The sequence below is a fragment of the Camellia sinensis genome, chromosome 13 (genome assembly GCF_055761805.1).
Source record: "Camellia sinensis isolate YWXY chromosome 13, ASM5576180v1, whole genome shotgun sequence".
NCBI classification, from domain to species: domain Eukaryota; kingdom Viridiplantae; phylum Streptophyta; class Magnoliopsida; order Ericales; family Theaceae; genus Camellia; species Camellia sinensis.
Genome location: NC_138973.1, coordinates 23,684,096 through 23,705,305, shown reverse-complemented (window position 1 = coordinate 23,705,305; position 21,210 = coordinate 23,684,096). Strand labels below are relative to the sequence as shown.

The following is a 21,210-nucleotide window of genomic DNA, read 5'->3' as shown; positions in this document are numbered from 1 at the left end:
ACATGAAAATGTAACTAGTATTCTACAAAAGTTGGTTCGAAGAACAACGATTTTGGTGTAATAATTGGTTCGAAGCACAAAATTAATATTTTCATTAATCATGCGTGAATTAGAACATAGAAAATTTGAATAACCACAATGTTGGCCAAAAGTTGCTTCGAAAGCCCTTTTGCCATAATTTTGTAAGTTTCGAATCACTCCATCTTGCATCAACAACAGTTTCGAAGAAATAATAATGGTGGTTGTGAACCTTCGAAGCTTTGCCGAGTATTTCCAATGATGTAATTCGTCCTTTGTCGGCACCTTCGACCTTTGAAGGATGATTTTTGGTCCTCTATACCACCTTCGAAGCATGTTATTAGTCCATAATAACTAGCATGTGTAATAGCTTGTTAAGATGAATCATGAAAATATGAGGTTCTGAATGATTCTAAGTGCAAGCAATATCAACCTACTTCGAAAAGTTTCAATGTAACACCCGCAAAATATAACCATAGATTCAATCGAAATATAAATAGATAGCCACATGAATCAGAGTGTAACGTACTTTCATTTCATAGAGTTAATAGTACAAAAGAGTTTAACATAGATAAATGCCCTATAGGCTTACACCTTTCCAAGCCTTGGCTTCGTTACAACAAAAGTGAGACTAACTCATACAATTTAAGTCCTAAGCTATACAAAAAGTGAAACAAAACAAGAAGCTCTTGCTTCCCCAGAAGTCCCTCAAATGCTATTGCCTTGGTGGAGGCATGTCATCATTACATGAAAGTGTTTTTCCCAAATAGGGTGAGCCACAGGCCAGTAGGAACAATCTAACACAGTATATGAAGTTTAACAAAGATATAAGTGCAATATGCGTCTACAATGCTAGGGATAAAACATTCGCATTTTTTATATAGTCATAAAAATCAAGTCCATATTCCATTTCATTTTCTTTCAATCAATTTCAATACATGAGCCAACTTCATTATTTTGCAATAACCCAAATGAGACTACAACTCAATGGTTCAACAATTTCACAATCAATACATCCAATTGCCATTTTACGAATATTTCGTCTGCGGAATCGGCACCTATGTCTAAATTTCGGGATTATCACCTAGGACACTCCGGCCAACTTAATTATAATGGAGTCCATCCCTTTTCTCTTCCCAAACAATGGAGTCCATTCCATTTTTCTTCCCAAACAATCATACATGTACAATGTATATAAAAACATAATCACACATGAAGTACATCCTATTTCTCCTTCCAAATAATCATACATATACAATGTATTTGGACAGAATCATATTCAATGATAATCAACCATGGATTAGTTTCAATTTACCTAATCCTCATACAAGTTCTACAACACACAAAGCTATCTTCCACCGATAGCCCAATACAAATATCTTTAAACCGATATACAATCTTAAGACAGATAATTTATTCAAAATTTCCAAAGATGCGAAGTATTACATACTCGATTTCACCATCTATTCCAATACTCGCTAAATTTCATGTTTACAACACCAATTTCAATTATTTATACAAAATAATTATGATAATCATTTCAGGACAAAATCTCCCATTTTCAAAATATCAATTCACGTACCAAAATCAACCATTTGGACACCAAACAACATCATTTTCAAACCCCACAATCATTTTCTTCTCATTCACCAAAAACCCCTCTTTTTCAAAATAAACCCAAACCATAGGTTTGTTTACATTACGCCAAATCCCACCATCGTTACACAATTGACAAATAACTAAATTAAAAATCATATTAAAGTGTAGAAAATCCCTACCTCAAAGAGAGAAGACCAGCCAAGCAAGAATGAAACTCCAAGAACACCGAAATCCACTTCTATTCGGATCAAAATGAAGATCTTAAGACGCTTTATCTTTATCTCAAAGGCACTACGGTGAAGATCCCAATGGATCTAGATGAAATAGAAGAGAGAAAGTGAGTTTTAGAGAGAGAAACTCAAGACTTAGGTTTTTTGAAAAGTTTCAGAGAGTGAGAAATGAAAAAGTGAACAAAAACATCATCTTCACGGACTGTTATACATGCAGCCTGCTCGAGCGTGGAAAGTGACGCTCGAGCGTCAGACACAAAGTTCTGCTGAAGGGCGAGAAGTGATGCTCGAGTATGGAATACACACTTTCAGAATTTTTGTAGACGAAGGACCCCGCTTGAGCGTGAAATGGGATACTTGAGCGTCCACTCGTTTGAGCCTAGGAAACGCCGCTCGAGTGTAGAACACACTCACCTAGTATTTGCAGGTCTGCAAAAATACTGAGAGTTGACAAATCCCGCTCGAGTGAAAGAATGACCGCTCCAGCGGAAGAGCAAAATTTGTGAAGCCCGCTCGAGCGCAACAATGCTCGCTCAAGTGGAAGAGCCAAAATCTGGGCGACAAAGGTTTGGAAAAACAAGCAACCAACTTGTTCCAAATGCACAACTACAACCCGATAACCAAAATAAAGGTAAGACAATAGAAACAAGATATGAATAACCATTCTAAACCATACCAACCCGAGTCTGGAATACGATAGGTGACGGGTTAAAATCGGAATCGCTATAACCTCCCCCTTTAAGGAATTTCATCTTCGAAATGACAAATCAAGCTCAAAATTATAATTAAACCGTTCACAACCATGTTTATTCTTACAAGTTCATCACCATGACCCATTCTCTGGTCACCCATTTTCATCGACTCGATTCACAAGTCCCAAATTGAAAATACATTTTACAATCTCCCAAAACATTTGCAATGTTTAAACCAAGGTCCAAGTTTTCAAAATTTTACATAGCACATACAATGCTTCCAAAAGTGATATAATACATATGATATTCCACATTCTCAAACATATGTAATGTTTATAATAACTCATATTTCCAAAATGTAAACAACATATACAATGTTTTCACATCCTATCAATCATAATTGCAATACAATACATGTTCAAACATCAACAAATAAGTTCGGATACTTTTCTTGGACTTCCAATTCACACTCTTAAGTTGCTTCCTTAACTTTGTTGCTTCCACAATACCTTAACCAAGGGAATCGTCTTGCCTCGCAAAACTTGATCCTGTCTATCCAAGACTCTCATCGGTCTCTCCTCATACGAGGCATCCTCATCTACCTCCAAGTCGGTCCAATCCAACACGTGCGACGGATCCGGCTCATACTTTCGAAGCATACTAATATGAAACACGTCATGCACTCCAGAAAATTGTGACGGCAATGCCAAATGGCAAGCGACCTCCTCAATCCGCTCAAGGATCTCAAAAGGGCCAATAAACTGAGGGGATAACTTTCTACTCTTCCCGAATCTCATCAAACCCCACCTGGGTGATATTTTCAAAAACGTATGGTCTCCCACCTTAAAAGACAAGGGTTTCCTTCTACGGTCAGCATAACTTTTCTGGCGACTCTGAGCCATAATCAACCTCTTACGAATAAGTGCCACTTTCTCCGTCGTTTCCCGAACCAACTCTAGACCCAACAAAAGTGCGTCTCCCACTTCGGCCTAATAAACCGGAGACCTACATAGTCGGTCATACAAGGCTTCAAATAGTGCCATGCCAATACTCGATTGGAAGCTATTGTTATAGGTAAACTCCACCAAGGGCAGATGCTTTTCCCACGAACTCTTGAAGTCAAGGACACACCCTCGAAGCATATTCTCAAGGATTTGAATGGTACGCTGGACTGCCCATCAGTCTGAGGATGATACGCAGTACTAAAGGTAAATCTAGTGCCCAAGGCACTCTGCAAGCTCTGCCACAACCAAGCTGTGACACGCGGATCTCTATCCGAAATAATCGTCACAAGGACCCCATGCAACCTCACTATGTCCCTGATATACAAGCCGTCAAGATGGTCTACTGAATCACTCACGTGCATAGGTATGAAATGCGCAGACTTAGTTAACCGGTCAACTACCACCCAAATGGCATCACTACCTCGTTGAGTCTTCAGAAGGCTTACAACAAAATCCATCGTGACATGTTCCCATTTCCACTCGGCTATAGGCAAGGGTTGCAACAAACCCGCTGGCCTCTGATGCTCGACCTTCACTTGCTGACAAGTAAGGCATCTTGATACAAACACAGCCATATCCTTCTTCATACCTCTCCACCAAAACTGGCGACTAAGGTTGTGATATATCTTTGTGCCTCCCGAATGCACCGCAAGGCGTGAATGGTGAAACTCTCGAAGTACTTCCTTTCGGCAAGACTCCGGAACGAACGAACGATCATGGTATCTCACTTTCTAGTCGGGATACACAGTCAAGCATTTTTCTACTTTTTCACTGGAAATCTTCTCTCGGAGGGATCCTACCTCAAGGTCACCTCTTTGTGCTTCTAACACTCGGCTCACAAGTGTAGGTCATGGAGCTATTGAAAATAAGGCTACAGACTTGACGGATTCACCAATATGCAAGTTAAACTGTCTAAGAACACCCAACATCCCCCATTCTCGGAAGACAATACAAGCTATGCTGCTAATAGATTTCCTACTCAAGGCGTCAGCGACAACATTGGCCTTTCCCAGATGATAATGCAACTCAAAATCATAATCTTCTATGAATTCCATCCACCTCATTTGTCTCAAATTCAAGTCTTTCTGTGTAAATAGATACTTCAGACTCTTGTGATCGGAAAATACTTCAAATCTCTCACCATACAGATAATGCCTCTAAATTTTCAAGGCAAATATCACCTTTGTTATTATATCATTCGAAGCACTTTGTTACTTAGATTAGTCATGTGCTTGGTTCGATCCTTTAAAAATTCAAGTAAATATCATTTTTAATGGCCGTAGGGGTTAATGTTGACACCATAAATTTGAAATTTTATTATTATTTATTATTTATATAATTGGAAGACATGTGGCACCCTCCTACTCATTTGGAGGTTATGAGAAGTTATGAAATGTGAAAAGATGATGGAGAACAAAGTGAAGAACATGCAGCATGAAGTGGAGGTTGAAGAAAGTTATGGAAGATTATGGAGTACGAAATGGAAGATGTAGAAGAGTATGTAGTTTTAGGTAGTTTTTTCATACAAATGTTTGCCTATAAATAACCATTCATGACTACATTGTAAAGATTTAGAACTCAAATTAAAGACAATTGATTTCTATTTTTCTTGTCATTTATATTTCTTGCATTTTATTTTACGCATTTCCTTTTCGAAACATTTATTTTCAACACTTCATTTTCGAAGCATTTTATGCACTTCATTTTCAAAGTATAGGAGTAGAGGTAAGTTATTGTTAGTTTGATTGTTTATTCAATTATCCCGATTGTTCACTCAATCATCTTTCTTCGTCTCCCTTTTTCTGTTAATTTTTCTTTTCTCTACACTTGGCAATTTTGAAGTCCTCTTTATTGAGGCAAAAGAACCGTCAACACAATCGCTTGATAATTGACTTGAATTTAATTTGTAAGAACTTTTTGATCATTACTGGCACGCTCACATTTATGATATTTCATTTCCTAAGAAAAATAAGCCAACCCTACCCATTTTGATCTCTGTGTGATTGATTGAGCTCACCTAATGATCTTGATTACACTCTCTCTCACTCATTCATTATTCATGGCGGATCTCAACACGATCCTAAAATATAGCTAAGTTGTGGGTTTTGAGTTCCGCTAATTCATCAACACTGTTTTCTTTGCTAAATAAATATATGTCCATTGAAACGGAGCGAGATTGCTGAGCGAGCAAGATTTTTTTTTTTTTTTTAGCAGCAAGCAAGAAATTCATTGCAGATGATATAATGGTATATGTACCGATTAATATATTAATTAGTGTATTAACAGATGGTGTGACTTAATTTAAAAATTTATAATTTGTATAATAAATGGGGTTAATAATACTATCATAATATTATTTGATACATTAATTAATATACTAATTAGTATATGTAATATCACGTTAAAGATATCCAATCTGACAGATACTCTTGGTAGATATCTATTGATTTACTTTCGTTTTAAATTTTAGGAGCCTGCAACAAACTAACCTAATCCGCTAATTAATAGCGATCGTTCTTATCGGACAAAACTACCCATTGAAAGTTGTTGTTTGTTTGTAAGATTAGGAGTCGAAATGAAATTTAAAATAATAATTTTACTATTAACAATAGCAAATAAATTATCAACAAGACCATATGTGGGCTCACTTGTTTATTTTTAAGAGAATCGGATCAACATGTTATAAAATGGAAGAAAGCGTTGAGTTAATTCAAGTGTCTTGCTATTTATTATAGGGGAGAAAATATAAATACTAATGAAACCTCCGATGGAATGATCCCAATTTAGCCCTTATGTTGTTGTGAATATGGAGCTCACTTGTTTTTGTGTTATTTATATATTAGTTTTTTTTTTTTTTTTTTTTTTTTTTTTTTTTTTTTTTTTTTTTTTAGGGTGCAACAAAGCCTAATTTTGGAATTAGCTTCAATTTTTTAAAAGTTATACCTAACGATAATGTAATATCATCTCTTTATTTGGTTATTCTTCCTCTCTTGATTATTTTTTTACTCATTTATTGATAAAAAATTTCAATCTTGACACCTTATTATATATATAAAAAAGAGAGAATATTTTGTTGAAAAATACCCTAAGAACATTTTCAATGGACTTGTTAAAGTCCACTTTTATTTCAAAATTAATCAATTAACAATTATCCGAAATTAAGTTCCAATAGATTTGTTAGTGGTGGTGAGGTTAGTATCATCACAAGTTTAAGGAGTATTTTAGAAAGATAGTTAAAAATTATTTTTAGGCTTTTTTTTAATTTTTTTATGAGAGAGGAAAGTGGGTTAAAAGTTAAAAAGTGACTTTTAACCCACTTCTCAAAATAACTCTAAATATGATGAGTATATTAACACTATTCATGAGCCCCCACAAAGAAGAGGTACACAGAGATGTGAGAGACGGTTAACACACAATTTTTATAAGTAATAATTTTTATTTTATTTTATTTAACACATATAAATGGAATTTAACATACATCTTAACATTATTAGAACACCCACACACTCAATAAACTAATAAATCTTAACCTATAAAATTTGGTTAAGTTTTTATAATATTTTACCAGTTAAACACACTAATACACAATTTTCACATCTCTATTGAAAATACTTTAAAGTCATTGTTATTTAAAAAATATTTGTTAACATGTTATAAAAATGTATTATCAAAACCATACTAAAACCAAAAAATCAAAAAATAAAATCATGGTCTATATCTTTATGCTATTCTCTGTGTACGTAACTATATCTAATTTCTTATGCTAAACTTCTATGTATTTGATGTTCTACAAAAAAAAAAAAAAAAAAAAAAAAAGGCTTGAATTTTAAGGGTTAATAAGTCAAAAGAGATTAGTGAGTAGGAACGGAACTAGGAGAAGACTATGGGGGGCCATGACCCCCTTGTTTCTGTAAAAATTACTATTTACCATAGAACTTTAAATATATATATATATACATATCATTTTATACATAAAATGGCCTCCCAATATAAAAATATATATACGTCATTCTTTTTCTATCTTGAATTCTCTTTCTATTTTACACTGAAAAAGTTTCTTCATCTTATTAGAAATTGCTTCTATGGTATCTAATTTTTTTTATTATGTATATATAATTTATATATATCATATTATACATACATGTGTGTTTTGTGTATATGGTGAAAAAAAAATTATTTTTCTTTTGGCCCCTCTGATAATGAAATTCTGGTTCCGTCCCTGTTGATGAGGGAGCGGATGGGTCCATACTTTTTAGTTTTGTTGTTCTTTAAACTAACCAGATAAATCCCAATCTCTATTTTTGGTTTTGAGTGTTTGATAAAGTGTGACCAAGGTTGATACCTTTTCTTAAGGATGGTTTCAGATATTTTAAATAAGTATATTTTTTGATTTTTTATGATCTATGGGTTGAGTTTGTGTTGAGTTTGAAGTGATGTGGTAGAGAGGCGAGATAACTTAAATAGGATAGTGACTTTTTGACTTTTTTAATATACGCCAAACAAGACCTTAGTCCAAAAATAAAAAAAAAATTCATATCTTTTGTGCAAAATGCTTGGGACCCCACTGGGGAAGACACACAGGACCCAATGGGCGGTCATTGGCTAAATTATTATTATTATTTTTTCTTCAATTTCTAACCCTTGTGTGTCTGGAAATAGTGGGGTCTGTATCATAGTTATAACTTTTATCTTGTTGGGTGCGGTGGTGTGGTCCACCTCTAATTCTTTTAAAATTTTGTTTAGTTTAGTTTTTAAAGATTATTTTTAATTATTAGTAAAAAAAATTATTTTTAAATTTTGTTTGTAACTTTTTAAAGGAATATAATTTTGTTTGCTTGGATGTAGTGGTGCAGCAGGGAAGGACTGAGGGCTGCTGCAAGCACCCGCAATTATTATTTTTTTTTTTAAGAAAAACTTTTATATTATGATAATAGGGTGGGCAACGAGTTATCTAATCCGTAAAAATTGTCCAATTCGTATATAAATGGGCGATTTTGTAAACACAATGCGGGCGGTTGCGATTTGAAATGTGACATCTTTGGGGTTGCAAGCGGGTTACGGGTTTAACCCGCACCCGCAAGAATCCGCTCGCACTTTTTATTTATTTTATTTTTATCTTAACCGTTGATTTCATTCCTATATCGCACCTAAATATTTTTACCCAAAACAAAAATACTCTTTATTCATAAAAGTTGTACTCTTTGATCCACCAATCTAAGATTTGAGTTTTGAGGGAGCAAAAACACATGTAATTTTTTATCAAAAAAATTATTATAAAATTTTAATTTTGATTTATACCAACACAAGAAAAATAAATAATATTACTATTTATCGAACATTCTATGTTAACATAATTAAGAACAAAAATATAATTAGACACATTGCTTGTCTGCATTGACTTAATAAAATATTAACTATTACTATAACTAGATCTCCGTCTACTAAAGTTAACTATTTTAAAATGTTGTAATCACCACTTTTTATAATATATATAAAAACATCTATGATAAATTTGATATCAAAACCTTAATGAATATTTTTCTCAATAAATATAATCAAATAACTTGTTACAAAATCATCTTTCATTTTATTACGTAGTTTAATTTTGAAAAAAAATTTATAATTGAAAATGTTTGTTTTTATGAGAATAATGATAATTCGTTTCAATAAGCGGTATTAAATTTTATTAAGTTATTTTAAGAATGTCATGTTGAAGTAGATAAAATTTTTATTTCTAGACAATATTTCTATTTCTAGAGAATGAACAAATAAGAATAAATGTAAAATAAGATGCCTAAGCAAAATAAAATGTGATTTATAAAAAAAGAAAAAAAAAACATAAATGATATATGAAAAGAAAAAACAAGAATAGTAACAATTAGAAACAAATAAAAGAATACAACTTTAAACAATATAGAAATATAACAAATAATACAGATAACAAATAGAATAGATCAATATTTGATAAAATTCAATTTTAAAATTATTTTTTAAATTTTGTAATGTAAATATTTTGGAGGGTGCGAGCTACTCAAATTTAAAATTATCTTACGAACATACATAATTTTTAAACATATTAGGGGCGCAACCGTCCTTGCCGGCATCCCCTACATCCATACTTGCTTTGATCAACATGATAAGTAATTAATTTTTCTTAATTTATTTATTTTCAAAATTTATTATTTATTTATTTTTATTTTATTTTATTTTGTTGTGAATTGGGTAGGACTAAAGTCTCTTTTGAAACAAACACCTAATTTAAAGTTGTAACTAGGGATAGACAAACTAACCATTAATTCCATAAATTGAATAAATTCGGCTTTCAATTAGGTTTGATTCAATTCTTGAAGGACTACTAGTTTTGTGTCCAAAACTAAATAACTTGACGTGCTTGGTTTGTTCTCGATTAACTCAAATCAAATCAAATCAAAAGCTTATTTTAGTGAGAGCGAAATGGGAGGTTCACTTTAGTGGTAATGAATGTGAGGCTGCTGGGCCTGGCTTCAAAAGCAAAAGCTGAGTGTAACAATGACAATTCATATCATTTCTAAGACAAATCATGTCCATTTTATTTTTTTGCAATTATTTAATGTCACCAACAAAATAAATACTATCCTCACAAAATTAGAATATAAAAAATTACAAAAAGAGAGTATATTTTGTGCCAAAATTATTATGTAGGTACAAACTTTAGTGGTAATGAATGTGAGGCTGCTGGGCCTGGCTTCAAAAGCAAAAGCTGAGTGTAACAATGACAATTCATATCATTTCTAAGACAAATCATGTCCATTTTATTTTTTTGCAATTATTTAATGTCACCAACAAAATAAATACTATCCTCACAAAATTAGAATATAAAAAATTACAAAAAGAGAGTATATTTTGTGCCAAAATTATTACGTAGGTACAAAAGACTATGTGATGTGATTGTGTTTTCAAACTAATATTATTTCATAATTTGCCTATTATTATTTTTATTTTGCGGACCATGTGAGTATATATATATTTATTATTAGACGAGTGCATAGTTGATGTAGTATTTTGAAAAGACAAGATAATTACTCATATTTTGTGACTATTCATTTGAGTGTAGTGTGGGTTACACTTAACACTAAAGATATGTACATAGAATAAAAAACATATCCAAAAAATTAAAACTCAGTTCCTCTCTAATCTAATGTATACTAAAGTAGACTGTACCATCCAGTCCTAGCTGTGAGACCTATCACGAGTCTCACTTTCATAATCCATTTTGTTTATTTTTTTACATTTCAATATATAAATCATCAATAATTTAAAAAATAAATAAATTAACCTAATAGTCATAAAATTTTTGTCCACCCAAACAATTTGTCCTCAGTTTTGGGTGGCAATGCCGAATTGAATCATTTTTTTCCATTTTCCATACATGGATCTTGGAAGAGGTTTATAAAAGGCCTATCTTTCTCACATCATTACTATATCTAGCAAACACTTGCAACAACTCAACTAACCATGTTAATTCTTCGTCTTTTCCTTCTAGCTCTTCCAATTCTACTATTATTTCTTCTTCATCAAACACATAACAGCAAATGGACAAACACCTCGTCCACCACCAGGTCCTCCAGGACTTCCCCTCATCGGAAACTTACACCAAATCATCCTTAACTCATCAGCACCACACAGCTACCTATACCAACTAGCTCAAGAACATGGTCCTCTCATGTCCCTTCGATTTGGCTCTGTTCTAACCCTCGTGATCTCCTCTGCGAAAATGGTGAAGCACGTCATGAAAACCCATGACCTCGCATTTTCAGGCAGACCAATCTTACTCAGACAACAAAAGCTTTCTTACAATGGCTTAGACATGGCGTTCTCACCTCACAACGACTCGTGGAGAGAGATGAGAAAGATATTTGTTCATCTTTTTGGCTCCAAGAGAGTCTAATCCTTTTGGCTCAGTCGCGAAGACAAGGCTTCAAGGATGGTGAAGAAAATATCCCAACTCGAGGATTCATCAAAGGTTGTTAATTTGAGTAAGGTAGTGATGTCTCTTACAATCACATTGATTTGCAGAGTGGCATTTGGGAAAAGGTACGAGGAAAGAGAAGGGTTTGAAAGAAGTAGATTTCATGGACTTCTTAATGAAGCTCAGGCAATGATGGGAAGCTTCTTTCTTTGTTTCTGATTATTTTCCTTTGATGGGTAGTCACTGGAATGCATGCTAGGCTAGAGAAGAATTTCAAGGAATTGGATTTGTTCTATCAAGACCTCATTGATGATCATTTCAATCCAAAGAGGACTGAATTCATGCAAGAGGACATTCTTGACATCTTACTTCAATTGAGAAATGATCAGTTCCCTCCAATTGATCTCACTTTGGATCACATTAAAGCAGTCCTCATGGTGAGTTTGAGTTGGGGACTAACACTACTAAAATGTCCAAAAAAAATTTAGTAGCCCAAATTTCAATTTATCCTCTCTCAGTATATGCTTACAAGTCCATTTTCCCACTTTATTCAAAACCCATATATATATATATCAATTAATTTTTTAACTTTCTTTGTAGAATATATTTGCCGGTGGAACAGACACAGGTGTAGCAGCCGTGGTTTGGGTGATGATTGCATTGATGAAAAATCCCAAAGCGATGAAGAAAGTTCAAGAAAAGTAAGAAAGTTGATAGGAAAGAAAGAAATGGTGGATGAAGATGATGTTCTAAAGCTTCCTTATCTTAAATCTGTGATAAAGGAAGCAATAAGACTACCCACCCATTCCACTTTTGCCACGACAAGCAATTGACAAGTGCATCATAGATGGGTATGAAATTCAACCAAAAACCCTAGTTTATATTAATTCATGGGCTATTGGAAGAGACCCTGAAGCTTGGGAAGACCCAGAAGAGTTTTTGCCAGAGAGAATCTTGGATTGTGATATTGATTTTACAGGATAGGATTTTCAGCTAATTCCATTCGGAGCTGGCCGAAGAGGTTGTCCTGGGATCAATCTAGGAATTTCACTAGTGGAGCTTGCACTTGCCAATCTTCTCTACTCATTTGGTTGGGAAATACTTGATGGGATGAAGAAAGAAGATATTGATGATGAAAAAAATAGAAATCTCCTAGTTATTGATTTGTGATTATGTATCAATTTTAACCAGTAAGGGATTGTTTGAGATGTCCTAAATAAGTGCACTTTTTGACTTTTTGGACAAAAAAGTTGAGGAAAAAAATATGATTGTTTGGGTTAATTTTTTGACTTTTTATGAAAAAAATGTGTATTAAAAAATTGTATAAATGAATATGCAGGGAAAATTAGGATTGAGAGTTGTGCAGCCGTACTTTTTGACTTTTGGGGAATAGTGATAATTTTTTAACTTTTTGAGTAACTTTTTAACTTTTTGGGCTCATGCCAAACTTGGCCTAAATAACAATCTTAATCAAATAATTAAGACAAATTGACACAACGATTTTAACGGGGAAAAATCACAATTGGAGCGCCTCCAATTGTGATAAAAAAAATCACGGGCAAAAGCCACAAAACAATTCACTAAGAAGACATAAAGGAATTACACAAGTGTACTCCCAATTACCTAACGAATCCGCGCCCAAACTGAACCGACTCCTATGTGTCTCTTCTAGCCCCACCTTGTAGCGCCCTCAAAATAACAATGTTAATCCATCAGATAAGACATGCATTTACAAACAAACCAACCATATTCTTTTATTCATTAGGGTTCCATATACATATGTATTACTTGTTGACATCAAAACAAAATGCCCTACGGGCTTACAGCTTTCCAAGTTAACACTTGGTTACAACAAAAGGTAAACTAACTCGTTTACACATTAAGCCCTTGGCTTGAAGTTACATGTAATACATCAAAAGTTAAGCGACAAAAATATGTCCGCCTCTAGCCTCCCAGCTATGTCCTTGGAGGTGGCATGCTTCCTGCACCTGAAAATGATATTCCCATATAGGGTGAGCCACAGCCCAGTAGAAATATACTAAACCAACCATGAACAATGACTAAAATATTAGCAATTGATAGATGGCCAACACTGATACAATCACATAAATCACAAATTTATGTCACACGACTTACAAGTCCCAATTACTTTTCATTTCCCCTTTTTCAACAGATAGGCATATAAGCACTACCCACATGCTCAACAGATATGTATAACAACAATATCCACATTCTCAGATAAGCAAATAAGCTATATCCACATTTCACAAAGATAAGCATATGAGCTCTATCTTCACTTCTCTAGACACGCATATGAGCTGTATCTACGGAGTTCATCCCCTATCTTCTCCCAACACTATCCGGTTTAGAGGTGCATCCCCTATCTTCCCCTAAACCGCGGAGTACATCCCCTATCTCCTCCTCTACATATAACGTATATAAACACATTGGTTCTATATACAATCACCCAATACATACAGTTAATGTATTCTATCAACCGTCAAGTTCCATGACACATTTCATTGATTAGTTTCAGTTTGCCTAATCATCATGCATTGTCTACAACAATCACGACTATCCTCCACCGATAGCCCAAAGCAATTATTTCTAAACAGAAAATAAATGCACAATGGATATTCAATCAACATTTCATTTCCTCATTCTACACAATTAATTATCCCAATTAATTAAACAATGTAATTAGGTCAAATCCCATAATTAACATTTCAACCCTTAGGTCCCATTTTCATCAATGATTCAACATTTATTCCATTTCTCTATTTCAAATATGCATCTAGGTTTAATATGAATAAAACCCCAACTTTTGTAAAATTACACAAAAGCCCCCAATTTTTCACAAAATTACCAAACCAACACCAACATCTCAAAATGCTAAAATTTAAAGACAAAACCCATAGAGAGGAGTAGGATATCCCTACCTCAAATTCGGAGCCCCAAAGGAGAAGATGACAAAACCCAACGTGCTCCAAAACCCGAAATTTTCAGATTAAAATGTAGCCTTCGACGATCAACAACTTTTTTGTAAAGGCCAAAGGTGAGCAAATCACTCATACTAGATCAAAACCTAGAGAGAAGGTAGAGTCTAGAGTGAGAGGCTCAACAATGGTGATTTTGGTAAAGTAAGAGAGAGAAGAGAAAGTGAAAAAGTGATTTGGAAAGTCACAATTTCGGGACTTTAACCCAGGTCTCCGCTCGAGCGTAAAACACCCCGCTCGAGCGGCCACTCACAGACTTCCGCTCGAGCGGCCAACCTCCCGCTCGAGCGCAGAATGCACTCTCCCAGGATTTCTGCAGAACCAGGCCTCCGCTCGAGCGGCCAACCCCACGCTCGAGCGTACAACGCTGCACAGGAAAAAGTACTGAATGGGTGTAATCTCCGCTCGAGCGCCAGCACCTCCGCTCGAGCGTACAGGCCAAAAATCTGGGCAACTAGTTTTGGTTTCTAAACTCAACCAACCTGAAACAAACCTGCCCAACACATCCTATAACTCAATTATGAAGTAAAAAGGATGCAAACAAAATAATTAACAACTACAAACATCCACGGACACATGTCCGGATCACTGTACAACAAGGGTAAACCCGGGATCGCTATAACCTCCCCCCCTTAAAGAATTTCGTCCCCGAAATTAAGCACAAGTTTTCAAAACAAGTTTTCTCCATTTTAAACAATGTTACACTTTAACATTCAACAATCCGACCCATTACCGGTCACCCCCTTCATTTAACAAGAGGCATATCACAATATGTAAATAACATATGTACCTTCAACATGCATCAACATTATGCATTAACTTTCCAATTTCAACAATATAATCAACATATATAATGTTATATTCAACTTCCATATGAGGCAAGTTCCAAAACATACTTCCAATAACCAAAACATTTTCAATGTTTCACAACTTAAGACATATATAAAAGCTCTTAAGTTCAACATAATTTAATTACAAGATTATATATCAACAAACAAGTCCGGATATTTCTCTCGGACTTCCAACTCACGTTCCCAAGTGGCTTCCTCCACTCCGTGATGTTTCCACAAGACTTTCACCAAAGGAATGATCTTGCCACGCAGGACCTGATCCCGCCTATCCAAGACCCGAACCGGTCTCTCCTCATACGAGGCATCCTCATCCACCTCTAAATCGGTCCAATCCAACACATGTGATGGATCTGGCTCATACTTCTGAAGCATACTCACATGAAACACGTCATGTACTCCGGACAACTGCGGTGGTAAGGCTAACCGATAAGCAACCTCACCAATCCTCTCAAGGATCTCAAAAGGACCAATAAACCGAGGGGATAACTTCCCACTCTTCCCAAATCTCATCAGACCTCGCCTAGGTGATATCTTCAGAAAGACATGATCACCTACCTCAAACGCCAAAGGCCTCCTCCTACGGTCAGCATAAGATTTCTGCCGACTCTGGGCTGTAACAAGCCTCCTACGGATAAGCTCAACTTTCTCCGTCGTCTCCCTAACCAACTCCGGACCCAACAAAGGTGCATCACCCACCTCGGCCCAACAAACTGGAGACCTACACGGTCGGCCATACAAGGCCTCAAACGGTGCCATACCGATGCTAGACTGAAAACTGTTGTTGTAGGCAAACTCTACCAATGGCAAGTGCCTCTCCCACGTCCCACTGAAATCCAGGACACAACCCCGAAGCATATCCTCGAGGATCTGAATAGTACGCTCGGACTGCCCGTCAGTCTGAGGATGATAGGCCGTACTAAAGGTCAACTTAGTGCCCAAGGCACTCTGCAAACTCTGCCACAACCTAGCAGTAAAACGAGGATCTCTATCTGAGACGATCGTCACTGGGACCCCGTGCAATCTCACTACATCCCGAATATACAAATCGGCAAGATGATCCACCGAATCTCTCACGCGCATAGAAATAAAGTGCGCCGACTTAGTCAACCGGTCTACAACCACCCAAATAGCATCACTACCCCGCTGAGTCCTCGGAAGACCTACAACGAAGTCCATAGTGATATGCTCCCACTTCCACTCGGCAATAGGCAAGGGTTGCAACAAACCCGCTGGCCTCTGATGCTCGGCCTTCACTTGCTGGCAAGTAAGGCACTTCGATACGAAAACAGCCACATCTCTCTTCATACCCCGCCACCAAAACTGGCGACCCAAATCCTGATACATCTTAGTACCTCCCGGATGCACCGCAAGGCGCGAATGATGAAACTCTCGGAGTACTTCCTCTCGGCAAGACTCCGGTACAAACAAACGGTCACGGTATCTCACACTCTGGTCAGGATACACCGTCAAACCCTTCTCAACCTTCCCACTGGAGATCTTCTCTCGGAGGGATTCTACCTCAAGGTCACCTCTCTGTGTCTCTAACACTCTAGTCACAAGTGTAGGTTGCGCAACAACAGAAAACAAGGCCGCAGCCTCAACAGATTCGCCCAGTAGCAAATCAAACTCGCCAAGTGCTCCCAACATCTCCCATTCTCGGATGGCTATACAAGCTACATCACTAATGGTCTTCCTACTAAGGGCATCGGCCACAACATTGGTCTTTCCCGGATGATAATGCAACTCAAAATCATAATCCTCGATGAACTCCATCCACCTCCTCTGCCTCAAATTCAAGTCTCTCTGTGTAAACAGATACTTCAAACTCTTGTGGTCCGAGAACACCTCGAACTTCTCACCATAAAGGTAGTGCCTCCAGATTTTCAAGGCAAAGATCACTGCTGCTAACTCTAGGTCGTGTGTGGGGTAATTCTTCTCGTGTATTTTCAACTGACGTGAACCATAAGCTACCGCTTTCCCCTCTTGCATCAACACACAACCCAAACCCTCTCGTGAGGCATCACAATAAACCGCATAACCCAACCCTCTCTCCGGAATAATCAACACCGGAGCGGTGGTCAATCTAACTTTCAGCTCTTGGAACGACTTTTCACAAGTCTCACTCCACACAAACTTGACTCCCTTCCGAGTCAGTCTAGTCAACGGTGACGCTAGCCTGGAGAAATCTCTCACAAACCGACGGTAATACCCAGCTAATCCCAGAAAACTGCGGATCTCAAACACACTCTTAGGCTGTGCCCAATCTTGCACTGCCTCAACCTTGGATGCATCAACAGACACCCCTTCCCCGGATACCACATGGCCTAAGAATTTGACTTCCCTCAGCCAGAACTCACACTTCCCAAACTTGGCATACAACCTATGGGCTCTAAGCAACTCAAGCACCACTCTCAAGTGTTCCTCGTGCTCCTCCCCAGAAGGCGAATAAATAAGAATGTCGTCCACGAAGACAACCACAAATCGGTCTAAGAACTCCCGGAAAATCCGGTTCATCAAGTCCATAAAGACTGTCGGTGCATTGGTAAGCCCAAATGGCATCACCAGAAACTCATAATGGCCATACCGCGTACGGAATGCCGTTTTCAGAATATCTTCTTCCCTGACCCTCAACTGGTGGTAACTCGATCTCAAGTCTATCTTAGAGAAACAACGGGAACCCTTCAACTGGTCAAACAGGTCATCTATACGGGGCATAGGGTATTTATTCTTAACCGTAGCCCGATTCAACTTCCGGTAGTCAATACACAATCTCAAGGCACCATCTTTCTTTTTAACAAAGAGGGCCGGTGCTCCCCACGGCGAAACACTAGGGCGAACAAAGCCCTTACTGAGCAATTCCTGGAGCTGAACTTTCAACTCAACCAACTCTGCTGGAGCAAAACGGTAAGGTGCCATTGAAATCGGCGCCGTGCCGGGCACTAAATCAATAGAGAACTCTATCTCTCGGTGAGGTGGCAAACTAACAAGGTCTTCGGGAAAAACATCCGAATACTCACAAACCACCCTCGGCAATACATGCAGGGTCTCACCACTCTCACCACTCTCAAAGCTAGCAAGTAGACTACTAAGCTCACTTCGCCCTCGCGAATCATACCTCGGTGGCAAAACACTACCAACCCGGTCTCCCAAGAAATGGAACCACTCCCCGCTCAAGGTACATAACGTAACCCTCTGGCGGTAGCAATCAATAACAGCCCGGTATGACGATAACCAGTCCATACCCAAAATAACATCAAAACCCTTCATGGGCATGACAACAAACGGAAAAGGAAGCCTATAGTCGGCGACCTCTATATCACATCCTCTAACACCCTGTTTCAGGATCAACTCACCACCCAAAGGCGATACCACACAAATAGGAGATGCTAACTGTGCTAACTCCAATTCCAAAACAGATGCAAATGCAGCAGATACAAAAGAATGAGATGCACCCGTGTCTATCAACACACTAGCAACCGAGTTGCAAAACAGAAAAGTACCTCTCACTACCGATGGAGCCGGTACTAAATCCTGCGCGGTAACAGCATACACGCGCCCCGTAGGCCCTTGGTCTACCTGCTCACCTCTCGGAGCAAAAGACTGCTGCATAGACTGGGATGACGAAGCTCCCGGATTGGCCCTCGAGGCCTGCACAGACTGAGCTGGCTGAAAACCCTGCGTCTGCCTAGAACCAGACGCTCCAGAAGTGGCACTCAACTGCGGGCAAAACCTCTTCAGGTGCCCAGGCTGTCCACACTGATAACAAGACAAGGGCTGCCCCCTGCCCGAACTCTGACTCTGCGGTCTAGCTGATGAAGAAGCAGCTCTCTGACCTCCACTCTTCTGCGGGCAAACAGAAACCTTGTGACCCAGCTGGCCACACTTGTAACAGGTGAAATCCCCCTGACCACCTCTCCCGGAGCCTGAACTCGGGACTGGGAAGGTCGATCTAGCAACACCACCCTGCGACTACTGAGGGTTAGAACCCTTCTGCCTCCTGCCATCACCCTGGCTATCTTGACTCCTCTTGGAGCCTCTCTGCCCCTCATCCTCCTCCTGCATCATGAGCTCCATATGAGCTGCAGCGTCCACTAGGTGTCTATACTCCCGGATGTAGGACCCACCAACCCTCAACTTGAGGCCCCGCCTCAACTTCCGCTCAAACTCATAGCAACGACGTTCCTCAGACGCCACCAGTTCCGGTGCAAACCTGGACAGACTGGTAAAAGTAGCCTCAAACTCGGCCACTGACAAGCCCTGCTGATTAAGCCGGCTAAACTGATCCCTCAGCTTCTCTCTAGCTACTGCAGACAAAAACCTCTCCTGAAAAGCATTTATAAACGCCTCCCAAGTACCACCAACACGAGCCTTCTCGTACTTCCACCATTGACCCGCATCTCCCTTCAGTTGGAAGGACGCCAAGGTCACTTTCAGTGCTCCGTCCTCGATGCCAAGCATCTCGAACGTCTTACTCATTTGCTCTAGCCACTCATCAGCCTTCAGTGGCTCCTTCGGATCCCCAATAAACTCATCCGGATTAGACCGAAAGAACTCCCTCTTCAAGAAAGAAGGCCCTGCTTCAGCGGCCTGATTCCCAGCTCTAAGAATACCCAAAGCTCCTGCTATCTCTCTGGCCAAGGCACCCATGGCCTGCTGACCCACTGGCTCGGCCACGTGGGCCTGGCCAACTCCCTCTTGCACTGCCGGAATCTCACCCTGTAACGGTACTTCCTGCCTCGCAGGTCTACCACGCCTAGCACCTCTTCCTCGTCCTGACATCCTAATAAAGGTAACACAGAACATTAGCACATTCACAAATGTGCCGAAACTAAACACTCACGTCCTAATGCATGGACAACTGTAATTCACTCCACATAAGCACATAAACACATAAGCACTTACGAATTTCATTTCCGGATAATGATAGTCCCAAGGCGTTACTAGAGTTCCGGTTAGAAACAGCATTGATCAAGTGCTTTTCCAACAAGACTCCCAGAAACTCAAGGATTCAATCAACATCCCAGAAATTAAATCCCATACCCACATAGTCACATAAACATGTTATCAATCAATCACATAGCATATGATACCACATCTAAGTCTCTATCAAGCGAGACAAACCCATTGTGATACTAATCACTTCCCACGTACCCAAAGTATTCGAACCCGGTACGCTCTGATACCAAGTTGTAGCGCCCTCAAAATAACAACGTTAATCCATCAGATAAGACATGCATTTACAAACAAACCAACCATATTCTTTTATTCATTAGGGTTCCATATACATATGTATTACTTGTTGACATCAAAACAAAATGCCCTACGGGCTTACAGCTTTCCAAGTTAACACTTGGTTACAACAAAAGGTAAACTAACTCGTTTACACATTAAGCCCTTGGCTTGAAGTTACATGTAATACATCAAAAGTTAAGCGACAAAAATATGTCCGCCTCTAGCCTCCCAGCTATGTCCTTGGAGGTGGCATGCTTCCTGCACCTGAAAATGATATTCCCATATAGGGTGAGCCACAGCCCAGTAGAAATATACTAAACCAACCATGAACAATGACTAAAATATTAGCAATTGATAGATGGCCAACACTGATACAATCACATAAATCACAAATTTATGTCACACGACTTACAAGTCCCAATTACTTTTCATTTCCCCTTTTTCAACAGATAGGCATATAAGCACTACCCACATGCTCAACAGATATGTATAACAACAATATCCACATTCTCAGATAAGCAAATAAGCTATATCCACATTTCACAAAGATAAGCATATGAGCTCTATCTTCACTTCTCTAGACACGCATATGAGCTGTATCTACGGAGTTCATCCCCTATCTTCTCCCAATACTATCCGG

General features: G+C 38.1%; 1 pseudogene across 1 annotated transcript; it reads left to right on the top strand.

Moving 5' to 3' along the window:
• The first annotated feature begins 10,920 nt into the window (after positions 1-10,920).
• LOC114298733 (6,7,8-trihydroxycoumarin synthase-like) lies at positions 10,921-12,871 on the top strand (annotated as a pseudogene). The gene is made up of 2 exons (XR_014349880.1): positions 10,921-11,928; positions 12,092-12,871. The product of XR_014349880.1 is annotated as a 6,7,8-trihydroxycoumarin synthase-like (transcript).
• The last annotated feature ends 8,339 nt before the right edge of the window (positions 12,872-21,210 follow it).